A 24,206-nucleotide genomic window follows, 5' to 3' on the forward strand; every position below is an offset into this window, starting at 1 on the left:
GATAGTGAATAAAACACTTCCTTCAATTCACCAACTTCACCCTTGCTCAAATGTGCCAACCACCAAGTGTATCACCTTGTGCATGTGTGTTAGCATATTTTCACAAATATTTTCAAGGGTGTTAGCTTTCCACTAGATCCTAAATGCATATGCAATGAGTTAGAGCATCTGGTGGCACTTTGATAACCGCATTTCGATATGAGTTTCACCCCTCTTAATAGTATGGCTATCGATCCTAAATGTGATCACACTCGCTATGTGTCTCGATCACTAAACCGAAAAGCTCCTATCAATTTCACCTTTGCCTTGAGCTTTTTGTTTTTCTCTTTCTTCTTTTCCAAGTCTAAGCACTTGATCATCACTGTGGCATCACCATCATTATGATCTTCACCGTTGCTTCACCACTTGGAATAATGCTACCTATCTCATGATCACTTAGATGAACTAGGTTAGCACTTAGGGTTTCATCAATTCACCAAAACCAAACTAGAGCTTTCTATCTCCCATTTTTTGGTAATTGATGACAACCCTTACACAAAGATATAAATTGAAATTCAATTGAATCCATGTTGCTTGCCCAAGCATATTTACCATGTGTAAAAGGATATGGACAAGTTTCATGAATCCCATATGGTAGCAATTGCTTCCCCTACATATGTGCTAAGAGTTTGGATTATAGCTTGCACATATGCTTAGATAGGAAATATAGGAGACAATGTCTACTAAGTGATGCTAAGGTATAAAAGATGGACCTTTGAAGCGTGATACCAATTGGAGTGCACCAATATACCATCCTTAGCACCATTAGTAACTAGATATACACAAAAACTAGAATCCCCATGAGATCAACATTAGAAGTAAGGGTCTAGTTTCCATAAAATGAACATAAGTCTAGTTTCTTAACCTACGCATGCTAGTTTTTCATTTCATCATTCAATCCTATAACTAGCATATACCACGCAAGCATAAATATTGAAATCTAAAACTTGTGCCATGCAAGCAAATATATAAAATGCACATTCACATGCATCCACCAAGTCTATGGGCTTGCTCCCCCCTACTTGTGTGCTCAAAATTTTAATTGATCCCTTACTTTGTCATCTTTTCACTATTAATTAATCCCTTACTTTGTCATGTTTTCACTATCTTTGTCCACTATTTGTCCTCCTTTGTCATCAATGACCACAAAGGTTTAATTTTATGTCAATCAATGGGGTGAGGATCATTTTCCCAAATTTGGTCCAATCTAGATCACTTGCCAAAGATATTTAACTCAGTTTGATCTAAGGACAAGCTTCTTCACACCTTCAAATAAGGGTTATCTTGTACCATGTGGAGTTAAACACTTATAGCTCATTTTCTAGATCAAACACTAGGTTTACAAGCCCACAAACATGTCATATGCTACCACTAGACCAAATTAAGCATAGAAGCAATAGTGGTACCATACAAACATAAAAATCATTTGATTTTCATGAATGAGCCTATTAAATGTGAAAGATGACTAGATGCACTAAACATGTCCTTAGCAAGGATGTATGCCATGCCAATCGACTTTTACCTTGGATTGCTCAAAGGAGAGGCATGTCATATAAGTGTGTGTGTGTGGGGGGGGGTGCATCAACACATATTTGAGAAATCCAATATGTTCAACTCATTCTTTAGCTTGCAAAACCTTTTCTCATCCAATGGCTTGGTGAATATATTGGCAAGTTGATCTTTGGTGCCTACACTCTCAATGCAAATGTCTCCTTTTTGTTGGTGATCTCTTATGAAATGATGGCGGACATCAATGTGCTTTGTTCTTACATGTTGAACCAGATTGTTGGTTAACTTGATTGCATTCTCATTGTCACATAGCAATGACACTTTCTTCAACTTGATTCTAAAGTCACTCAAGGTGGCCTTCATCAAAAGTATTTGTGCACAATAACTACTGGTGGATATGTATTTGGCTTCGGCGGTTGATAATACAACACTATTTTGCTTCTTTGATGACCATGAAACAAGTGATCTTTCCAACAATTGACATGTGCTTGAGGTGCTCTTCCTTTCAACCTTGCATCCTACATAATCTGAGTTAGAGTAACCAACTAGTTCAAACTTTGCTCCTTTGGGATACTACAAAAACATTTTGTGTATGCTTCAAGTACCTCAATATTCTCTTTGTTGTCTTCAAATGACTTTCTCTTGATGAGGCTTGAAATCTTGCACACATGCATACACTAAACATGCCATCTGGTCTTGATGTGGTCACATAGAGTAGGCTTCCAATCATAGACTGATTCAATTTTTGATCCACCATATTGCCACTTGCATCACTATCCAACTTGCCATTTGTCCCCATTGGTGTGCTAATGGCTTTGCTATCACTCATGTCAAACTTCTTGAGCATGTCTTTGATGTACTTGCCTCGACTCACAAATGTACCATTCTTTAATTGCTTGATTTGAAGACCTAGAAAGTAACTTAACTCTCCAATCATGGACATTTCAAACTCATTAGCCATCATCTTTCCAAACTCTTCATAAAAGTCTTGATTGGTTGATCCAAATATGATGTCATCAACATAGATTTGCAACACAAATAAGTCTTTGCCAATCTTCTTGGTGAAAAGAGTGGTGTCAACCTTACCCATCATGAACCCTTTAGAGAGTAGGAAGTCCCTCAATCTCTCATACCATGCTCTAGGTGCTTGCTTCAAGCCATACAATGCCTTCTTCAACTTATACACATGGTCAGACTTCTTGTCATCTTCAAAACCAGGAGGTTGCTCAACATATACTTCTTCTTTGATGTAACCATTGAGAAATGCACTCTTGATATCCATTTGATAGAGTTTGATGTTGTGGGCACAAGCACAGGCTAGCAAGATTCTAATTGCTTCCAATCTAGCAACCGGGGCATATGTTTCTCCAAAGTCAAGACCTTCAACTTATGTATAGCCTTGTGCTACCAATCTTGCTTTGTTCCTTAGTACTATCCCATCATGATCTTGCTTGTTTCTAAAGACCCATTTGGTTCCAATCACATTGTGTCCCTTTGGTCTCTCTACCAATTCCCATACTTGATTTCTTGTGAACTTATTCAATTCTTTATGCATAGCATTCACCCAATCAACATCCTTCAATGCTTCATCTATCTTCTTTGGTTCAATGGATGACACAAATTAGAAATGCTCATAAAATGAAGCCAATCTTGATCTTGTTTGTACACCTCTAGAAATATCACTAATTATAGTGTCCAATGGATGATCCCTTACAATATTGGTTTATTGGAGTATTGGAACTTGATTGCTTGTACTTGCTTGATCATTGGATTGAGATGATGTGCTAGCCACTTGATTTTGTTCATTGTCATGAGAGCCATTTGTACTATCTTGATTTGTATCATCTTGCAAATTTGTGTTAGAGAGCACTTGCACTTGATCATCTTCATCATCATTCATTTGCCTAGGCCTCACTTCACCAACACCCATGTTCTTCATGGCTTTTGAAAGTTGAATGCCTCTAACATCTTCCAAGTTCTCATTCTCATCTTGAGAACCCTTGGTTTCATCAAATTCAACATCATGAACTTCGTCAAGAGTACCACTATCCAAATTCCAAACTCTATATGCTTTGCTAATAATTGAGTATCCAAGTAGGAATCCTTCATCACATTTCTTGTCGAACTTGCCCAATCTAGTGCCTTTCTTCAAGATATAGCATTTGCAACCAAAAACCCAAAAATATGCTATGTTGGGCTTTCTTCCATTCAATAGCTCATAAGGTGTCTTCTCCATCATGGGGTGACAATAGACTCGGTTGCTATAGTAGCAAGCCGTGTTGATTGCTTCAGACCAAAATGAATGACTCACATTGTACTCACTCAACATTGATCTTGCCATGTCAATCAAAGTTCTATTCTTTCTTTCAACTAGGCCATTTGATTGTGGAGTGTACTTGGCCGAAAATTGATTCCTAATTCCAAACTCATCACACAAATCATGCACTCTTGTGTTCTTGAACTCACTTCCATTGTCACTTCTCACTTTCTTGATGGTTGTTTCAAACTCATTATGAATTCTCTTGATGAATGTCTTGAAGGTTGCAAACACATCACTCTTGTCAACAAGAAAGAACACCCATGTGTATCTAGTGAAATCATCCACAATCACAAAGCCATATTTGTTACCACCAATGCTTGTGTATTGAGTTGGCCCAAACAAGTCCATATGCAATAACTCAAATGCTTTACTAGTGCTCGTCATGCTTTTCTTAGGATGGGTGTTTCTAGCTTGTTTTCTGGCTTGACAAGAGCTACAAAGCTTATCTTTCTCAAACACTACATCTTTCAAGCCTTTAACCAAGTCATGATTGACAAATCTATTCAATTGTTTCATTCCAACATGACCGAGCCTTCTATGCCATAACCAACCCATGCTAGATTTAGTGAACAAACATGTAGATAATTGAGCTTCACTAGCATTGAAATCAACCAAGTATAGATTCTCATATCTAAATCCCTTAAAGATCAAGTTAGAGCCATCTACACTTATGATCTCTACATCATCTACCCCAAATATCAATTTGAATCCAAGATCACACAATTGAGCCATGGATAGTAAATTGAAGTTTAAGCTCTCTACTAGCAACACATTGGATATGCTCATGTCATTGGATATTGCAATCTTACCAAGCCCTTTGACCTTGCCTTTGCCATTATCACCAAACGTGATACTATCAATCCCATTGCTCTTATTTTCATTGATTGAATTGAACATTCTTAGATCACTGATCATGTGTTGTGTGCACCCACTATTAAGTACCCAATGCCTTCTCTGGCTTTATAATTGACCTACAAAAGAAGATCAATTCTTTTTAGGTACCCAAACTTGCTTGGGGCCTTGAAGGTTAGTTACCAAGGTCTTTGGTACCCAAATGACCTTCTTCTTTGGGCCCACAATTGGTGTACCAATGAACTTAGCCTTCACACCATTGGCACCCTTAACAAGCATGTAACAAGAATCAAATCTAGTTGTGGATACATTAGGTTCCTTGTTCTTGTTAGTCTTGCAATATTGCTCTATATGCCCAACTTGCTTGCATCTATTGCAAAACCTGATGAGGACATCACTTCTTCAGAGGTAGCCGCTGATCCTCCAACCGTCATGCAAGGTCCAATGACCCGAGCTCGAAAGCGACAACTCAATTTAGAGGTGAGCTCGTTCTTAAGCGATACTTTTCATACTTTTGAGAATAGACTACTACCTAATGATGTTATCTTTCTTAGGAACATTGGAGAGGGTCATGAAGGACTTAGAGGAAGTGGTGGAGGTGATGATAACCAGCAAGGACGTCCAACACAAGCCGGAGGCCCAGTCCAACAAGAATTCGAGTCTGCCTCGGCCTCTAGGACCAGTCTGCCTTAAACTGGTCACCCAAGACGCATCTGGACTCTGTTTTCGATGATCCACATATGGATGAAAAGCTAATTTGATAAGGAAGCCAATCCAAGTGGTTTCACATCAAAAGCTGTTCGGAATCAATAGGAATCGCCGAAACAAGTCAGCATCTAGAATCTACCAGGGTGCTGCGACACCGTCTTTTGGTCCGTTGGACCATGTATCGAGTTTGGGCCCATTAGGGGCGCGTCCAGGGGTCTTGTACGACCCTAGAGTCTTCATAAACAGCCGCCGCCCCTCCATTAGGGTTCGGGTTTTGCTTAGATTATTCTGTCAAGAAACAGTTTCGCCATTCTTCGGTTTGTGAGACCCTAACTCGTGAGATTAATCATTCATTTACAATTTGGTTGCGTTCTTTCTTGTTCTTGCTTGTGTTCTTCGTTGCGCAGGCAGGGATTAGCCTTCTTGGTGAGGTCAACCTGGTCCGTGACTTAGTTGATAACCAGAGGAGCTGTGGTGCTAAGATTGCAGGGTTCGATCTTTCGATCTGAAGCCGGATCGGTGTGTCATTCTCCGCCACAACGATAGTTACCATCACCTGATGGAAGCTCGGGATCCCCGTCTCCATTAAGTGGTATCAGAGCTAAGGTATACCGTCAGGTTCACTTTTATTCCCTAGTTTGAGTATTTCGCATTCGTCCCATAGTCCAGCGCCATACTCGTTTTTCCTGTCCTAGAAGCTTCCGCGCCATAGCCTTTGCATATTTCAGTTTCAGAGTCCGTCGTGTTGAGTTTGTGTCCTAGCTGAGGTCTTGTTGCTGGTTAGGTCGTGTTAGAGTCCAGTTCATATGTTTTCCCCCATCGTTTCCATCAAATCTTGGCTGTTGTGACCAATTTTGCACACATTATTCCCGTTTTGTCCTCTAATTCGGAGCCAATTTTTAAAACTGGTCTAGTTTTCGCATACGAACTCCGTTTTCGACGTTCCATATATGCAAATCGATCAAAAAAAAATTTCAGATCCGTCCATCCCTGCTTTATTGGGGTTCAAAATTTTTAGATTGGTCAAAAAGTGGTCACAAGATCCTCGTTTCATGGTCACAAGGTTTTTGTCGATTTTGTTCTAGTTTTCTAAAAATTCCACAGGCCACGTCTTTCACTTGTTTGAGCTCATATTTTCTGTGGTTACTTCTTTTATGCTCCTAAGTAAAGGAAAAATATAAATAAAAATAAAATAAAAAAGTCAAAATTTCCCAAAAAAACAACGACAACCGAAAAAATAGAAAAAAAGAGAGGGGCAAAAGAGGAACAATATCTAGAGGAGCACATAGAGAAGACCAAAGTGAGCTATGTTAGCGTGTGCTGTCTGGTTCCTTGTTTGTGTTGCTGTTTCCATCCATCATACTTGTTTTTCTCACACCTATCACCTTGCTATCCACCATACTTTTGTCACCCACCTAGTACTTGCAACACTTTAGATCAGCAACGAGAACAAGTACTTTGGACTATAATTCAGTATTACTTTTTGTTACTGACTTATGTGCCAGATATATATATTACTCTTTGTTTGCCTTCCAAGCTCCATAAATTCTTCAGATCAGTATAGACAAAGGGCCTTGCAATCTCGGTACCACTGCCTCACAGGTATCACGAACCAGCCGCCGGTTGTACCGCCCACTGCTTGTGTTGGTAACAACTTTGTAAGAGCTTGGTAAGATGCTTCCACTTGCTATGAAAATTGACACCACTGCAACCATGTAGTCATTTGGTAGGGATAACTTTCACCTGTTTGTTCCTGTTTTTGTGTTTTCAATGGCAGGAGGTGAACAGACTGGAGATAACAATCCTAAGGGTTTCAACGAGTGTGTCAGTCAAGAGCAACTACAAGCTGTTGTAGAGGATGCCCAAAAAAGGATGAATGAGGCCGTCAGGAAGGCCGTCACTGACGCACTCATTGAGCTCAACATTGGCAATAGCATGGAGAGATTGGACAAGCGAATTTCCATGCTAACCGACAAGGTTACTGAGTTGGAAACCTTTGTGGCGGGCAACAACGACGTCTCCGGCAGCAACACCGATGGTTAAGACATGGTGTATGATGCCAACGGGAACATAGGTCGAGCAGCTGTCCGACAAGAAAGATTACGACAATGTCTTCGCCGCAACACGACAGGTATGGGTGGTGTCCACCACCACCACCATCAAGGTAATAATCACCGTGTGCCCGATGATCCTTATGCTAAAATTAAGTTCACAATACCATCTTTTTTGGGTCATTATGATGCTGAGGGATATCTTGATTGGGAGATGATGGTAGAACAAAAGTTTAGTGCCCACCTTGTACCTGAGCAGCATAGAGTTAGACAAGCTACTAGTGAGTTTAAGGATTTTGCCATTATTTGGTGGAATGGGCTAGCTGGACAGGATGCTTTACCTAGTACATGGGAAGAACTTAAGGTAGCTATGCGTGATCATTTTGTTCCTCCTTATCATAGAGACTTGCGTAAGAAATTGATGCGTTTAGAACAAGGAGATAAATCTGTACAGGATTACTATGGTGAGCTCCAAAAGGGATTGATGCGTTGTAGTGTTGTGGAGGGAAACAAAGATGCCATTTGTCATTTTTATTCGGGTTTGAGGCATGAGATTTAGGACATTGTTGATTATAAAGAATTTAACACTGTCAACCAGTTGTTTCAGTTTGCTATGCTTGCAGAAAAGGAATTGCAGGGGCGTGAACAGCAGGGCAAGAGCAAGGTCAGCACCAGCACATACACGCCACGCTCGGCACCATCTTTGGGGCTGACCAAGCCAACCACTTTTCGAATGCCTCCACCAGCGAGCAAGCGACCAACAGCCTCTAGAGTTTTCGCTACACCTAAGACACCTCCCGCACGACCTTCAGATTCAGGTAAAAATTCTTTGCAGGTGCCTACCAAGAGTTCCTCATCCGTTGCATCGACAAGACGCACTTCGGGTATTTAGTGCCACCGCTGCCATGGCATTGGCCATGTGTAGAAGGACTGCCCAAGTCAGTGGGCATATATTGCTACAGAAGATGGTTACATCAGCACCTCTGACATTGAGGATGAAGAAGACCAAGATGCAGATGAGCAGGACGGCGAAGTCCTTGGTGACGAGGCCATGACGTCCTATAGGAGCATTGTTGTACAGCGGGTGCTCAGCTCACAAGTCCAGCAACCTGAGAAGATACAACGCCATAACTTATTCCAGATTTTCTTCGTCATCAGCAACCATCGAGCACGTGTCATTATTGATGGAGGTAGCTGCAACAATTTGGTGAGTTCTGATTTGGTCAAGAAGCTTGGCTTGACCACACGCCCACACCCACGTCCGTACCATATTCAGTGGCTAAATGATTCTGGTAAAGCAAAGGTAACACAAACTTGCAGAGTTTCATTTTCCATTAGTTCTTATGCTGATTCTGTTGATTGTGATGTGGTACCTATGCAAGCTTGTTCACTCTTATTGGGTCATCCTTGGGAACATGATAATGATGCTACACACCATGGTAGAAGTAATAAATACACTTTTGTGCATAAAAGGAAAGAAAATTACTTTGGTACCTTTGACCCCTGCTCAAATTGTACAAGCTGATAGAGAACGCGCTGCTAGTTTCAATGATGTTCAATCTGAAAATCAGCAAGTTGCTAATTCTATTTTCCCACCTAAAAAGGATAAGTCTACATCTATTTCTAAGGCTGAGGGGATTAAATTGAAGGGTGGTGTTATGCTTGCAACAAAATGTGACTTTGCTGAAATTTCTGATGATGATATTTGCTATGCTTTGGTATGCAAACGAGCTATGTTTTCACTTGATGATATTGTTAGCTCGGTACCTCCTGCTGTCACTAACCTTTTGTAGGAGTATGAGGACATTTTTCCAGCTGAGATACCCCCAGGACTGCCACCTATGAGAGGGATAGAGCATCAAATTGATTTGATTCCGGGAGCAACCTTGCCCAACTGTGCTGCTTATCGAACCAATCCCGAGGAGACTAAGGAAATTCAGCGACAAGTCCAAGACCTTTTGGACCGCGGGTATGTACGTGAAAGCCTTAGTCCTTGTGCCGTTCCTGTACTTTTGGTTCCTAAGAAAGATGGAAGTTGGCATATGTGTGTTGATTGTAGAGCCATCAATAATATTACTATTCGGTATTGTCATCCTATTCCTAGGCTAGATGACATGCTTGATGAGTTGTGTGGTTCTATAATTTTTACTAAGATTGACTTGTGAAGTGGTTACCACCAAATTAGAATGAAACTTGGAGATGAATGGAAAACCGCGTTTAAAACCAAATTCGGGTTGTATGAGTGGTTGGTAATGCCTTTTGGTTTGACAAATGCACCTAGCACTTTCATGCGCTTAATGAATGAGGTTTTAAGAGCTTTTATTGGACATTTTGTGGTAGTTTACTTTGATGATATATTGATTTACAGCAAGTCTTTTGATGAACATATGGATCACTTACGTGCTGTTTTTAATGCTTTACGTGATGCACGTCTATTTGGTAACCTTGAGAAGTGCATCTTTTGCACGAATCGAGTTTCTTTTCTTGGCTATGTTGTAACTCCATAGGGAATTGAGGTGGACGAGATGAAAATTGAAGCCATAAAGAGCTGGCCGGTTCCCCAAACCGTCACACATGTGAGGAGTTTTCTTGGTCTTGCAGGATTCTACCGCCGCTTCATCAAAGATTTCAGCACCATTGCTGCCCCATTGCATGAGTTGACGAAGAAAGGAGTGGTGTTTCATTGGGGAGAGGCACAAGAGGAGTCCTTTGACACTTTGAAGGACAAGCTTACACACGCACCATTGCTGCAACTTCCAAATTTTGGTAAGATTTTTGAGCTAGAATGTGATGCTAGTGGAGTTGGCATTGGTGGTATTTTGATGCAAGATGGTAAACCAGTTGCTTACTTTAGCGAAAAATTGCATGGTCCTGTTCTTAATTATTCCACGTATGATAAAGAATTGTATGCACTTGTTCATTCTTTGGAGACATGGCGTCATTATTTGTGGCCTAAAGAATTTGTTATTCATTCTGATCATGAATCGCTTAAGTATCTTCGCTCTCAAAATAATCTGAATCGTAGGCATGCTAAATGGGTTGAATTTATTGAATCTTTTCCTTATATTATCAAACACAAGAAAGGGAAGGATAATGTGATTGCTGATGCTTTGTCTAGATGATATACATTGCTGTCCCAACTTGATTGTCGGATTTTTGGTCTTCAATCAATTAAAGAACAATATGCGCTTGATCCTGATTTTAAGGATGTGTTGCTTAATTGTAGAGAGGGACGCACATGGAATAAGTTTATGATCAGCGATGGGTTTTTGTTTAGAGCTAACCGCCTATGCATTCCAGTTGGTTCCGTTCGTCTTTTGTTGTTGCAGGAGGCACATGGAGGTGGATTGATGGGACATTTTGGTGCCAAGAAGACGGAGGAGGTGCTGTCCACACACTTATTTTAGCCAAGGATGAGGCGAGATGTAGAGCGGTACGTGGCTCGGTGTGCCACATGTCAAAAAGCTAAGTCGCGGTTGAACCCACATGGTTTGTATATGCCTCTTCCTGTTCCATCTACTCCTTGGGCAGATATATCTATGGATTTTGTGTTGGGATTGCCAAGGACTAAGAGGGGGAGGGATAGTATTTTTGTGGTGGTTGATCATTTTTCTAAGATGGCACATTTTATTCCTTGTCATAAGAGCGACGATGCTGTTCATATTGCTAACCTTTTCTTTCAAGAAATCGTTCGCTTGCATGGTATGCCTTCTACTATTGTTTTAGATCGCGATGCAAAATTCTTGAGTCATTTTTGGCGCACATTGTGGAATAAATTGGGGACCAAGCTGCTATTTTCTACAACATGTCATCCCCAAACTGATGGGCAAACTGAGGTTGTGAATCAAACATTGTCCACCATGTTGAGAGCCATTTTGAAGCGCAATTTGAAGATGTGGGAAGAGTGTTTGCTGCATGTGGAGTTTGCATATAACAGGGTGGAACATTCCACCACCAAGGTAAGTCCTTTTCAGGTAGTGTATGGTTTTAACCCCCGTGCTCCTATTGATCTTCTGCCTTTACCTACCACTGAGAGAATACATAGTGATGCTAGAGAGCGTGCTGATTTTATTCGTAAGTTGCATGAAACAACTAAAGCAAATATTGAAAGCATGAATGAAAAGTATAGAATTGCTAGTAGTAAAGGTAGAAAAGAGATTAAACTTGAACCGGGTGATTTGGTTTGGTTACATTTGAGAAAAGATAGATTTCCTGAGCTGCATAAGTCTAAATTAATGCCAAGAGCAGCTGGTCCTTATAAGATCATTGAGAAAATAAATGATAATGCCTACAAACTTGAATTGCCACCCAAGTTCGGGGTTAGTCCCACCTTTAACATTGCAGATTTGAAACCTTATTTGGGAGAAGAAGATGAGCTTGAGTCGAGGATGACTCCAATACTCGTGAGATTAATCATTTATTTGCAATTTGGTTGCGTTCTTTCTTGTTCTTGCTTGTGTTCTTCGTTGTGTAGGTAGGGATTAGCCTTCTTGGCGAGGTCAACTTGGTCCGTGACTCGGTTGATAACCAGAGGAGCTATGGTGCTAAGATTGTAGGGTTCGATCTTTCGATCTAAAGCCAGATCAGTGTGTCATTCTCCGCCACAACGATAGTTACCATCACCTGATGGAAGATCAGGATCCCTGTCTCCATTAAAACCAATCATTGCCCTTCACAAAGCTAGCTTTGGGAGTGACAAAGGCCACCTTGCCTTTCTTGGGGGTATAGCCTAATCCCTCTTTGTTGAGAGAAAACCTTTGGCTATCCAAGCACTTTAGCAAGTGGGCATCTCCACCATAGGCATTGCCTAAGGCACGAGTGAGCTCATTCACCTCCTTCTTGAGGGTCTCATTTTCCACCATTAGTGAGGCATGACAAGTGAAACCATCACTCAAAGGTGAAGTTGAAGTAGAAGTGCTTCAAGAAGGGTTAGTGGGAGCAACAACAATGGGCTTATACAAAGATTAATCAATAATATCACATGTTAGTCCCACATCACAAGACACAATCACTTGCTCCTTCTTGGCTTCCTCCTTCTTGACTTGCTCAATGAGAGAGGAGTGAGCCTTTTCAAGCTTAGAGTGAGCTTTGCCAAGCTTCTCATGGGCTTCTATTTGCCTCTCATGAGTGGCATTGAGCTCATCAAAGGATTGCTCAAGATATTTGACTTTCTTGCGCAATTCTTTGCACTCCTTCTCTTCATCTCAAAGCAAGTGTGCACTTGCTCACACATGTCCATGAGCTCCTCCTCGGTGTACTCCTCCTCCTCCTCATTATCACTCCTACAAGCATCACTTTCACATTCATCATCATCACTCACATCATATTTTACTTGGTAGGCTTTGCCATGAGGCATGTCAATGAAGTGTCAAAGATAGAGGGCTTGTTGTTGATGGCGATGGTTGCTAGTGCTTTCTTGATAGATTTCTTGCCATAATCACTAGAGGTATCACTATCCAAAGAGCCATCACTATCCCAAGTGACCATATAGCCTCCACCCTTCTTCTTCTTTTGGAAGGTCATCTTCTTCTCCTTCTTTTCCTTCTTCTCCTTCTGGTGCTTCTTCTCATCATCATCATTGTCACTATTGTAGGGACAATCTTCTATAATGTGATTAGGGCTCTTGCAATTGTAGCATCTTCTCACATATTCTTTGCTCTTAGTGTGATCTCTTCTCTTTTTTGCACCATATCCCTTCTTCATGAATTTTCCCATCTTGCGCACAAAGGGAGCCATAGCTTCATCATCAATGTCAATAAGATCATCATCATCACTTGATTCTTTTTTGGACTTGCCCTTGTTCTTGGATGATGAGCTAGCCTTGAATGCTACACTCTTCTTCTTCTTGTCTTCATCTTCCTTCTTGTCATCCTTGTCAATCCCTCCCTTTCCACATGGTATGTCTCTTGTGTCATGACATCACCTAGTACTTGGTTAGGGGTAATCTCCTTCAATCCTCCTCTTATGATAAGCAAGCTCAACATCTCAAATCTTGGTGGTAGGCACATCAAGAACCAATGAGAGACATCATCATCATTGATCTTCTCTCCCAATGCCTTCAAATCATTGACAATCACTTGCAATCTATGAAACATCTCTGGAATGCTCTCATCTTCCTTTATCTTGAAGCTTGTCAACTTGTCCTTGAGAATATACAACTTGGCACTCTTCACCATCGGTGTGCCCTCATAAGTTTCCTCCAATCTCATCCACATCTCATTAGCTCTATCACAATCCTTGATTTGCTCAAACACCATGGAATCAATGGCATTGTATATGGTGTTGAGAGCCATTGTATTACATTGCTTGTTGGTCTTGTCTTGGTTGGTGAGATTGTCGAGATCAATGATAGCATAGTCACTCTTGGTCACATCCCATACTTGACCATTGATTGAACCAAGATACATCTTCATCTTTCTCTTCCAATAATCATAGCATGTGCCATCAAAGAACGGTGGTTTGCCCCCCACATGGTTGAACATAACTTGAGCCATAATTTGACACCGAGGTTGTTAAGCCTTCAATCAAATGGTGACCATGGCTCTGATACTGCTTGTAAGGTCCTAATATGGCTAGAGGGGAATGAATAACCTATTTAAAAATCTACAAACCAACTAGAGAAATTTGATTAGTATGACAAATAGCAAAATGCAAACTTGCTCTAGCTCTACAAGGGTTGCAAGCCACCTATCCAACAATTCTAGTTACTAAGATCACTAGACACACAATTTGCTAAGTCACTACTCAATAAGAGCTCTCACACTTGCTACACTAAAGAGATCCACTAGATGAACTTAAACTACAAACCAAGCTCCCAATTCTAGCTACATTAAAGATCTTGCTACAACTAGTTTGTGAGAATGTAAATGAGTGAGTAGGGTGATTATACCACCATGCAAAGGAGTGAACCAATCACAAGATGAATACCAATTCAATCATCGGGAGAATACCAAAGGGCAAGAGACAACCAATTTTTCTCCTGAGGTTCATGTGCTTGCCGGCACGCTAATCCCCGTTGTGTCGACCAACACTTGGTGGTTTGGCAGCTAAGAGGTGTTGCATGAACCTCGTCCACACAATTGGACACGACAAGAACCTACCCACAAGTGAGGTAACTCAATGACATGAGCAATCCACTAGAGTTACCTTTCGGCGCTCCACCACGGAAGGCACAAGACCCCTCACAATCACCGGGAGATGGCCACGAACAATCACCAACTCGTGCCAATCCTCCTCCACTGCTCCAAGCCATCTAGGTGGCGGCAACCACCAAGAGTAACAAGCAAATCTGACACTAAAACACGAACACCATGTACCTCTAGATGCAATCACTCAAGCAATGCACTTGGATTCTCTCCCAATCTCACAAAGATGAAGAATCAATGATGGAGATAAGTGGGAGGGCTTTGGCTAAGATCACAAGGTTGCTATGTCAATGCAAATGGCCAAGAGAGTGAGCTAAAGCTGGCCACATGCCTTAAATAGACCCCCAATGAAATAGAGTTGTTGGCTCCTTAGTCCTCTGAAATTTGGGCTGACCGAACGCGCTGGTCAGATTGACTGGATGCTGGACCCCTACGTCCGGTCACCTGATGATCGCCATGTGTCATTAGCTTCAAATGCTAAATGCTCGATCTCAATGGCTAGTCTGCTTTGTGCCACATGTTAAGTTGCAACCGAACACACTACTCAAAGTGACCGAACGCTTCATCACTGGAGTCCGGTCATTTTCAGTAAGGCACCAGAGCTGGTTTTTCTTGACCGGACGCGTTCGGTCCACCATGACCAGACGCGCTAGTGCATCAGCAAGACCGGACGCTAAATAGTGTTCATCCAGAGTCCGGTCACTTTTCTTCTCTAAGTCCGGTCATAGGGCAAATCAAGCCCGAGAGCACCACCTTCTTTTATAATTGAGCGGACGCTAGAACCCTGAGTCCGGTCACTTCGAACTCAGTGTCTGGTCACTATTTGACAGTGAAAAAACACCTCCTTCAATTCACCAACTTCTCCACCCTTACTCAAATATGCCAACCACCAAGTGTATCACCTTGTGCATGTGTGTTAGCATATTTTCACAAACATTTTCAAGGGTGTTAGCTTTCCACTAGATCCTAAATGCATATGCAATGAGTTAGAGCATCTAGTGGCACTTTGATAACCACATTTCAATACGAGTTTCACCCCTCTTAATAGTACGACTATCAATCCTAAATGTGATCACACTCGCTAAGTGTCTCGATCACTAAACCAAAAAGCTCCTATCAATTTCACCTTTGCCTTGAGCTTTTTATTTTTCTCTTTCTTCTTTTCCAAGTCCAAGTACTTGATCATCACCATGGCATTACCATCATTATGATCTTCATCGTTGCTTCACCACTTGGAATAATGCTACCTATCTCGTGATCACTTAGATGAACTAGGTTAGCACTTAGGGCTTCATTAATTTAGCAAAACCAAACTAGAGCTTTCACCAGGTCTGTTCAAACTCCAATAGATGTGAGTTTGGGTTTTTGTTGCCTTCTCCTAAGAAGGATTGTTCCCGAATCAATTTTATAAAACATGGGCACAGCTCATAGCCAGGTGTTATGATTGGCTCTAAAGATTTTGGTGGCCCTAGGCGTGTACTCATGGGTTTAGCATATTGATAGATATGAGTGGAATCCATGCTCAAAGAAAAAGTAAAACAAAAGAAAGAATAAAAGATAAAATGTTAAGCTAGGCTCGATGTTAATTCAGTAACCGTTTCCCCAGCAACGGCGCCAGAAAGCTTGTTGGTATAAATTAACGCACACAGATAAATCTGCAAGCGCACGAATACCACTATAGCTTTCACCTAGAAGTATTCCAAGTATCATATCCATAGGAAAACATGTGAGACTAACTAAGGTCTAACTTAACTAAGGGTAGCAACAAGGTTAGGATAAATTGGAGCATAGAGAGGATAACTAAGGTTCCCTAGTTTTGACTTGGGTAAGCTATCTTTTATTATTCAACTTGGGACATTACTTAAGGAAAGACACCAACAGAGGATGCTTTCTATAGTAATTGCGTCCTATGTTTGCCTACAAATGGGAGGTGGACTATAAAGGATCAACGAAGCTATATAGTATAGGCTATATAGAACTTATTTCACTCACGCGATCTACCACCTTCCGAAATGCAGGGTGCATCCACGATTAACCCAAGTCTAAGCACCACACTTACACTTATGATTAATACTTTACTCCCCCTATGTAGAGAATAAAGCACTCAAAAGAGTCACAAACCTGATGAACAATATAAATAAGATGCTTGAATCATAAGAAGATTACTAGAGAAATCTCAGATGCAAACTCAGGTAGAACTTGAATCTACCCAGGTACAAGCCGTAGAGAGAGCACCGATAGTTCGGCACCTCCTCCAAACTCTTCTCTCACTCTTTATCTCACTATTTCTAATCATAAGACTAAATCCTACGGAGGACTAATCTTCTCTTGATGGCTGGCTCTGATCCTCATGATATGAATTAGGGTTTTAGGGATCTACTGAGGAAGGCGGGGTAGGGGCTGGTATATATAGGATGGAGCATCAATTCTAGACCTTCTGATCAAATTGACTTGAAAGAATAGTGTAGATGCAATCTAGGAGGCGGTGGGAAACTGACATTCGAAGCAGAGGCTAACTAGTGGGACCCATAGGCTGGCCGGCCTACAAGTGAACCCAGCCGGCCCCACATGGTAGCCCCTCAAGGGTCTGCTTTGGTGGAGAGCCTCCTAGAGCCTTCTAGAATCTTCCCACACTGTTTACGCCATGGAATTCGGTAATTTCCTTTGATGAATAGGTCCCCCTTGGCGGTTTTCTAGATAAACCCTGCTGAAAACACAGATTCACCAAAACCCATGGAATTTATTAGTTCAAACCCCTATACCTATGTTTGGTGATGGAATTGAATATATATGCAGGTTATGTTGATGATTTATAATTGTTGTTAGTGACCGTCACCACTTGCCTTGACCTCCACGTTGGTTGATCGCATCAGCCCTTGTGGGCCTCCTCCTTGGTGGCTGCTGGGCCGATAGCCTAGCGATGGTCACATATACGGGTGTTGTAGGTACCCCTGTCCCATATATCTGACAGTAGCCCCTATAGGACTTAATGATAAGCTAGCATGTAGCCTTAGCCCTCAGGACGTCATAATCCCCCCTGCAAGTTCTGCGTACTGTAAGTACTAGTGAGCACCTTTGGGTTGCTAAAGTTTTGAGCAGTGCAACTAGATATATCCAAGCGTTTGGGGAGCCAGTATGTTGCCATTCGAGTGCTAAGAGCATTTCTCGGGTAGTGAGAATCTTCTTCAAGCATCGAGTGGGGCCACGGTATGACATACATCAAGGAACGTAGTTTCCCGATAGTTATAAGTGCCTAGCTCTGGTGGTACACCTTATATCAGGAAACATAGTTTCCTAGGTGTAGCCCTCGGGACGTTGTCAACATCACGTTCGGGTGGTGGCACCCGATAACTGGAAGCATGGCTTTGAGGACGTACGTAGGCACCATGGTAGGGTGAAAACACCGCTGTACTCAGGAAGTCGGTTCTCGATGTATTCCGGCGTATAATTAGTGGTTGTGCATCATTAAGTCCTAGCCACGAACAATAACGAGGATGGGGTAGATGCACCTCCATCACTCGCGCATCACTATGCTAGTTGGTTTTAAGGTGACCTAACATAGGTCATTGTTAACAGACACTAAGGGCGTCACATTTTTCTTCGAGACCCATTAAGTAACGTGATCTGAATTTTCATGAGCCTCATTAGTGGGAAGAGCGAGAACATTGTCTCGGAGCCCTAAGGCCAATATAACAGTCTCTCGAATCAGGAACCACTATGGGCAAGTAACGAATGCGTGAGCAGCTATGGGCAGTTACGCATATTACTCTTCGAGCAGGTAATGGGTAGAACGAGTGAATGTCCGCTATCACTGGAAGAAAGCGGTAGGACAGAGCCTAACTAGCGGGGGCATGTCATAAAACTCTTTTTCTAGATTCTAGGAGCTCGTACTTTAGTTATAGGCATGTGCCCACCAGTTTTTCAGTTTCTCACAAAGGGGCACACATCCGCTAAAATAAGGTACTTCGAGCTCATCTAGGTATTGGGAGATTTATGTGACACCATGAGTCAGAGGTTTTGGGGTCACACTGGTAAGCCTCCCGAATACCCCTGACTCTAGAAGGGGCAGGGTCGATAGTGAATGAGTCACTACCGCTTACATCTACTGTGGGGGTGAGCTAGGACGAGTACGCGAGATGAGTGTCAGATCACTCGCCTGCACTGGCTCGGGTGATGGTGTGTCAAGTTTGGGCCACTAGGACCCATGAGTGAGTTTGCTTACCGGAAGCTGGAACGTCGGTGCTCGTGGCTCATTTTCCCATGTGTTGACAGCCATTAACATCAATCATAAACCATCAACATAACTTATATTAATGCATGAAAATGATCACCAAGATAGGTTTAGGGGTTTAAACTGATAAATTCCATGAGTTTTGGTGAATTTGTGTTTTCAGCAGGGTTTATCCAGAAAATCAGCAAGGAGGACCTATTCGTCAAAGCAAATCATGTTTATCCATAGCGAAACTGACGTGGGAAGACTCTAGAAGACTTCAGAAGGCAAATCACCAAAGTGGAGGGCAGGTGGCTACCATGTGGGGCTGGCCAGCCCCACATGTAGGCCACTCGGCCCCCTGGGCCCACCTGTTAGCCCCTCCTTCGTACATCAGTTTCCCATCGCCTCCTAGATTGCATCTACACTATTCTTTCATGTCGGTTTGATCCAAGGGTCCAGAATTGATGCTCCAGCCTATATATACAAGCCCCTGCCCCCTCCCTAAAGCTATCCTAAAACCCTAATTCATATTCTCCTTGTTAGGATCAGAGCCAGCTATCAAGAGAAGATTAGTCCTCTTTAGGATCTAGTCTTGTAAATAATAGTGAGATAGAGGGTGAGGGAAGAGTTTGGAGGAGGTGTCAACCTATCGGTGCTCTCACTACGGCTTGTACCTTAATGGATCTAAGTTCTATCTGAGCTTGCCTCTAAGATTTCTCTGGTAACCAACTTCTGATCCAAGTAAGCATCTTGTTTATATTGTTCATCCAGTTTGCGACCCTTTTGAGTGCTTTATTCTCTTCCTAGGGGGAGTAAAGTATTAATCATAAGTGTAAGCGTGGTGCTTAGAATTAGGTTAATCATAGATGCATCCTGCATTTCAGATCAGTGGTAGCTCGCGAGGGTGACTCTTATAGCCTCATTGAATCCTCTATAGTCCACCTCTCATTTGTAAGGGCACGTAGGATGCGGTTGCGAAGGAAAGCATCCTCTACTAGTGTCTTTCCCTAGTAATGTCACCAGTTGAATAGTAGAAGCCATAACGTACCCATGTCAGAATTAGAGAACCTTAGTTTTCCTGTCTACGCTCCTATTTATCCTAACCTTGTTGCTACCCTTAGTTAAGTTAGGCCGTAGTTAGTCTCACACGTTTCCCTATGGATACGATACTTGGAATACTTCTGGGTGAAAGCTACAACGATATCCATGCGCTTGAGGATTTATCTGTATGCATTAAAATATACCAACACCATGTGCAAGCGCGTGCGATTGGGATGGTGTTTGTGCACCATTTCCTGTTTATATAAAGAAGGGGAGGCATAAATGGGCATAGTTTCATCTGTGCACTATTGGGCTTACCTCCCTTTCTTTAACTCTTCAACTTCCTCCACCTCTATCCCCTTAGATCCGATCTGATGGAGAGGACGGGGAGCTCGAGGACAGAGGTTTCCATGCGGGTGATGGCCAAGCGCTATCCGCCTATCCATCCTGCTTTTATCAGGTAAGTCTTTCGACCGACCCAAATTGGGTGAACTTGGGATTTTGTGTTTCTTCTCACTGGGTGTCCTTCTAGGCTTCCCATGCTTGACAACACAAGTCCACCTTCTCCTGAATCATTGGGCGGCACCACGGTGGTGGAGGCCATGACTCCACCGGCAGTCATGATGGTTGAAGATGAGGCAGGCCATCTTTGAGTGTAGCTAGAGGCCATGCAAGCGGGGATGGCTAGGTTAGAGAGGGAGGTGGCTACCATCAGGGTGTCCCACACCAAAGCCCAGGCGCAGCTTCTTGGTAAGTTCCTGGTGAGATTCCCTGTTCGTCCTTCTAGAGGTATCCTATCTTGATGAGCGGTTGTTGATGGTAGTTAACAACCATCATAAATCGTCAATAAAACATGAATAAGGGCATACATTTGATCACCAATAAAGGTCTAGGGTTCTAAACTAATAAATTCCATGAGTTTTGGTGAATCTGTGATTTCTACAGGGTTTATCCAGAAAACCATCATGGTGGACCTAGATGTCAGAATTAATCATGCTTATCCACCACAAAATAGGCACCAGAAGGTTCTAGAGGACACCAGAGGAGTCCGTGCCGAGGTAGAGAGGCAGAGGTTGCTAGGTGGGGCTGTCTGGCCCCACCTACAGGCCGCCTGGCCCTTGGGGCCCACTATTAGCCTCTGCGTGACAATGTTGGTTCTCCACCGCCTCCTACATTGCATCTACGTTGTCCTTTAAGTCGGTTTGATCAAGGGGCTCATGATGGACGCTTTAGCCTATATATACCAACCCATACCACCCCCCTGGGGCATAAGTCATTTAAGAAGATAGAAACCCTAATCATCCTAAGAGCTCCACCATATTCTAGGGCATACCTAGTTAGGCTTGGTCTAGAGGAAGGCAAGTAGGCTTCGCTTGGATTCCCGATCATGTCAAGAGCGTGGTTTGGTATAATCTTTGTACCCCCTCTCTTTTGTATCTCCATTACTTTTATATGCTAGCTACAATTGTTATGACAATATCAGTATTCATCTCATTTATGTTCTTCATTATAATGTTCATCGTCTACTTTGATTATATGCTTAGTATAATTGGATTATCATCATGTTCATGCATAAGTTCGTATAGCGCTCACTCTAAGGATCCATGGGTGGGTGGTCGACATTGTGTAAGCGTGGTGCTTATACATTGTTTACCTATGGATACACCCTATATTCTGGGCCATGTGGTAGATCGTGGAAGTGACAATCCCGTTGAGTCCTTTGTAGTCCACTCCCCGAATATAGGACAAGTAGGATCTAGTTACAAAGGAAGACAAGATCTATTCTTAATCTTCCTTCGTAATATCCCTTATGTGTAGATATGAAGTTGATCTTAGCCATGATTACTAAGTGTAATTGCACTAATCAATGTATGCTTTGACTTGTAATTAAGAATGACTTAGGAATTATTTCTTTAATATTCTACTTAACCATGCTAATGCCATAGAAAGGAGTACTCTGAGTGATCAATGATTAGTTACTATGCACCATCCATATATACTTTTACTTCTTGACTTACCCCTATTGTGAGTAGAATATTGGCTATGGTTTACTTCTCCATCAAAAGCATAAGTTATCAATACATGTCCTTGCCAGACCTTCCCTATAGTAAAAATATAAATAACGATACCTAGAATACACCTAGGTGAAGTGCTACAATGGTATATTATTTGTGCGCTTTCTGGTCCCTTTCATATATATATATATTCTTCCTAGTCACATAAAATAATAAAATGCTACTTAGTATTATTCTAGTGGTAATGTTAAGTAGTAACGACAAGCATCTCTGGCATCATCACTAGGGATGACAACCTGGTAAAGTAATGTTAAGAGATGTAGACATACATTAGGTGGCTACTAAAACAAGTGACAAGTTAATAAATACCAACAAACATTTCTGGTGCCATTGACGGGGAAGGTAGCTAGGCAAAGGAAATATTGATAAACTTATTCTTATTGACGTGATCGAGATAAACCATTGACCTCTGCTCAAATAGGCTTACCCTTGTTCTGTCTACTTTTGTATCTTATGTAGGGTAATGTATGACCATTTTTGACCTTCCGACAAATTATGTTGAAGATCCAGAAGCATTAATCAGGAGAACTAAAGCCAAACTCAAGAAAGTCTTAGCTTTAGAGTCGGAAGACAACCAAATAAGGCAAAGCTTAACACTAGAATTTGAAGCCATGGCTTACAAGAATCTCCATGAATTCTCTGCTCCAACTATAGCCAACATCCATACTAGACCAACATTCGATGTTGGAGATAATAGATTTGAGCTCAAGCTAGCTCTCATCAATATGGTGCAAGCCAGCCAGTTTTGTGGAAAGGCACATGAAGATGCGAGTGCTCATCTCCAACATTTTCTTGAGATCTGCAGCACTTTCACCATCAAAGGAGTGACTAAAGATGCCATACTACTTCATCTCTTCCCATTCTCACTCTTGGGGAAGGCGAAGCAATGGTTCTATGCCAACAAAGATAGAAACACTACATGGGATAACTGCTCCACTGCCTTCCTAGCCAAGTTCTTTTCTATGGGCAAGACTAATGCTTCATGTGGAAGAATTTCAAGCTTCAACAGCAACATGATGAATCTATCTCTGAGGCATGGGAATGCTTCCAAGACTATATACCAGAATGCCCTTATTATGGGATGGAGAATTGGCTACTCATGCAGACTTTCTACCATGGGTTGACCAATAGTACCCATGAGACTATGGATGCTGCTACTAGAGGTGCATTCCTGTCACTCAACATACCAGCTGCAACAACTCTTGTGGAGAAGATGGCCTCCAACCAAGGCTAGAATGAAGAACATCTTTAAACCCACAAGAGAGGTGGAGGTATGCATCAACTCAAGAAGGTAGACATGCTATCTTCCAAGATGGTTCTGCTAATGAAGTAGCTCGAAGATCGAGCCAATGAGAAGCAAGAAGTCATGCACATTCATGATTCCTGCATGACATGTGAAGAGTGTGGAAACACTGGGCATTCAGGGAACAACTGCCCTGAAATTCATGAGGATGTGAACTTCATCAACAGCAACTACTTTCGTCCTTAACAAAATCAAGGATGAAATCAGCAACAGAGGCCGAACTACCAAGGTAATTACCAAGGTAACCCTCAAGGCAATAATTTCAATAATTTCAATCAACCACCCTTGAGAGAGTTGATTTTTGGCCAAGCTAAAATAATGGAGGGCTTATCTAAAAAATTAGCTTCCAATGATAGAGTTTTAGAAAATATAAATAATAGGATGGATAACCTCTCCTCTGCCATTAAGAACCAACATAGCTTTAATAAAATGGTAGAATCACAAATAGCTCAGCTGGCGGCTGCTGTTCCTCCGATCGACAAAGGTAAGATTCTGGGGCAACCGAAAGATCAAGAAACTACAAATCTTGTCGATATTCACAATGCAGCATACTACTGTATACGACCATCGATGGGAAGGTGGATAGATTATACCTTGCCTAAAAAGAAGAGCGATCTAGGAAGACCTATCATCCCCATCGCCATTGGGCCTCACATTTTCCAAGAAGCTGTTTGTGACTTCAAAGCAAGTGTCAACATTATGCCTAAGGTAATCTATGATAAAATTAATGGGAATACCTTGTTATACACAAACATGCATTTGCAGCTTGTAGATCAGTCACTCTGCTAACCTAAGGGAGTTCTTGAAGACACCATTGTTTGAGTGGGACAATCATATATTCCCATAGATTTTGTGGTTTTTGAAACAGGTGAAGATGTAAACACACCCATTATCTTGGTCCGACCTTTCCTAAGCACCACAAAAGACATCATCTACATGGATAGTGCCAA

The 24,206-nt window shown here is 41.9% G+C and overlaps 1 non-coding gene across 1 annotated transcript; it reads right to left on the bottom strand.

Moving 5' to 3' along the window:
* Positions 1 to 22,928: 22,928 nt before the first annotated feature.
* Positions 22,929 to 23,036, bottom strand: LOC136547682 (small nucleolar RNA R71). The gene has a single exon (XR_010781647.1). It is a non-coding gene; the product is annotated as a small nucleolar RNA R71 (small nucleolar RNA).
* Positions 23,037 to 24,206: the final 1,170 nt, after the last annotated feature.

This window comes from Miscanthus floridulus, chromosome 3 (assembly GCF_019320115.1).
Source record: "Miscanthus floridulus cultivar M001 chromosome 3, ASM1932011v1, whole genome shotgun sequence".
Taxonomy (NCBI): domain Eukaryota; kingdom Viridiplantae; phylum Streptophyta; class Magnoliopsida; order Poales; family Poaceae; genus Miscanthus; species Miscanthus floridulus.